This window comes from Bos grunniens, chromosome 4 (assembly GCF_055505025.1).
Source record: "Bos grunniens cultivar Pamir isolate PY7600 chromosome 4, Bosgru_T2T1.0, whole genome shotgun sequence".
NCBI classification, from domain to species: domain Eukaryota; kingdom Metazoa; phylum Chordata; class Mammalia; order Artiodactyla; family Bovidae; genus Bos; species Bos grunniens.
The window spans coordinates 48613670-48616344 of NC_141168.1; positions in this window are offsets into that span (position 1 = coordinate 48613670).

Here is a 2675-nt window from a genome sequence, read left to right on the forward strand (position 1 = left end):
GTGTATGCTCCTCAATGCAAAATCTGCTGTTGCAATAGTAAGAAATATTTGAAGTTATTCATTAAATCACAATCTCCCTCAAGTAGCAGATTCAAGGTTTGTTTCACCAATATTAAAGCAGTGGCTATGGAAGATATAAAGATACGATTTATGATGACTAAGACTCAGCTGTGGGGGTGTGTGTGTGTGTATGTGTGTGAACAGGAGACATATATGAAACACTGGGCAGAGCAATGCTAATTTGGAACAATTTTGCTGAACTTTTCCCCCATTCACAGGGAATTCTTGTTAGCCTTGTTAGCCTATGCTGTCAGCAGAAAGGGTTGCTGTCTAATAGAACCTTCTGCAAAAATGTCCTGAATCTCCTCTGTTGAGTATAGTAGTCACTAGGCACACATGACTTTTGAGCACTTGCCCGTATCAAGTGCAAACAAGGAACTGAGTTTTACATTTTAGTGTATCTTAAATAGCCCTGTGTTTCCAGCGGCTACTGTATTAGACAGCTCAGATCTGCACGTTTCCTTAGGCCAGTACTCTTAGAATTTGAGTCATAAACAGAAACACACTGAGTAGGATAATTATCTTTTCACACAACATGGGGTATGTTAATTTAGCTACAGGTTATTAAACTCCCCCTCTCTTTCAGGTACTTATCTGCATAGGCTTAATGTTATTAGATTCTTATGTGTAATTTCTAAATCAAAGAAATGGGTCTCATTCTATATTTGTACTTTGAACTACACTCTAAAAAATATACATAAATATTTCTATGTGATGTCTTAAAACTGCTTACCAAATCCCTGTAGCATATCATGACTTAGGGAATTTTATGATATACAAGATATTCTGTGTTCATAAAGCATTCTAATGTTTTTCCAGTGCCCTTATGAAAGGAACCAAAAAGGCCCCTCATCCCTTCCATCATGTGAGGACATAGCAGGACAAGGGTTGGCTATGAATCAGGAAGCAGGCTCCTACCAGGCATCAGACCTGCTGGTGCCTTGATTTTGGGCTTCTCTACCTCCAGAACTATTAGCAGCAAATCCATGTTGTTTTTAATCCCCAAAGTCTATAGTAATTTGTGATAACAGCCCAACAGGATTAAGACATTCCTAATAAACAAAAATTCACTTTAAGAAATATAATAATGGTAAACTTTAAATTTTAAACTTTAATTGCAAAGCTACATTCCAAAAGATTCCATAGTAGTATTTCTGAAACATTTACAGCCTGATAACCATTCTTGGAATGGGTTTAAATGCAACATGTCACACATCTATCACTGCAAATTGTAATCATCTTCACTAGAGTTACAGTAAGAACAAATTCAACCTTCATTAATGAGATGCCTATGAGCAACATAGTCATTATGAAGTAGATGTATAAGAATTTATGAAGCTCTCCTCTGATCCTAGATTTATCTGACATTCTATGAGGTATAAATTGTGTATGTTTTTTGTAGATGCCACTGTTTTTATTTTGATCCTTTCAATGCTCATGACACATTCAAGTAGAGGATTATCCCCCCCATTTTCACCGGTGAGGAAACTGAGGCCCAAAGAAAACAAATGACTTTTCCCACCTCATTCAAGTTAGGGAGGTTTGATGGCAGCTGCTCTGTTTACAAACTCAGGCCTGCCTGGTGATGTTTTCGTGGAAGAAGTCAGTCAAGACCAGGTCACATATAATCTAATTAAGAACCTAATCACGACACACTTAAAACAAATTAGACAATAACAAATAAACCATGCAAAGGGCATTTAGAAGAGGAAATGAGTGTGGGCAGAATGAGCTAGAAGAGACTTCACAGAAAATGTGAATGTTGAGCTGGGATTGAGTACATTCTGGGTAGGGTGACCAGTTAAGCTCCACACAGAGGTGGGTTGGCTCACAGAGTGGCCAGGGTTGGATCAGTGAAGAAAAGTCCAAAAATGACCAAACTCATTCATCCATTCATTCATTCACACACTTACCATGTTTTGAGCACCTAGAACCCATTGGACATTACACTGAACACTGGGGATACAAAGATCAATAACAGTTTCTCAGGGAATTTGTCATCTAATGAGGGAGACATGTAGTTATGGTGTATCGTTGGAACTGCAGAGGTGGGCCTGTTAGAGTTTGGGGTGTTAGAGGCCTCCTTTCCACTCATCATGTCTCCCTTTGCAGTTTCCTGACAGAAGAGCTATAGATTTAACAATCAGTGGGCAAATGGAGAACAAAATAGCCGATCCAGTGAGGTCAAAGGCAGGGCTGCCCTAAGCTAACTCAGGATGCCTGGCTGAAGTCTAAGCCTCCAGAGTAGCCCAGCCCCCACACCAAATTTCAGCTCCCTGGTGGAGAGTGCAGGAATAGTGAGGTTTGTGGCAGCTTCCCAAACACGCTTACCTAAACAGACACACAGACAGGAAGAGCTAGCCTGCTGTGTCCAGCAGCAGATGGAGGAAGAGAAGGGACACTCATAAAACCATGTTACCTCCTGGTACAATGCTCGTGCCCACGGAGCAATGTGGTCTCAAGAATCAATCAGAATAGCAACTTCATTCCATGCAGATGCAGACAGTAAAAGAGAATAGAGGAGGAATGCCCAGAAGCCTCTGCTAGCCAAGACAAAACTTGGGCTTTTCAAATTCAATACACTCAAAGCTGTAATTCCATTTCAGGGGCTGTGA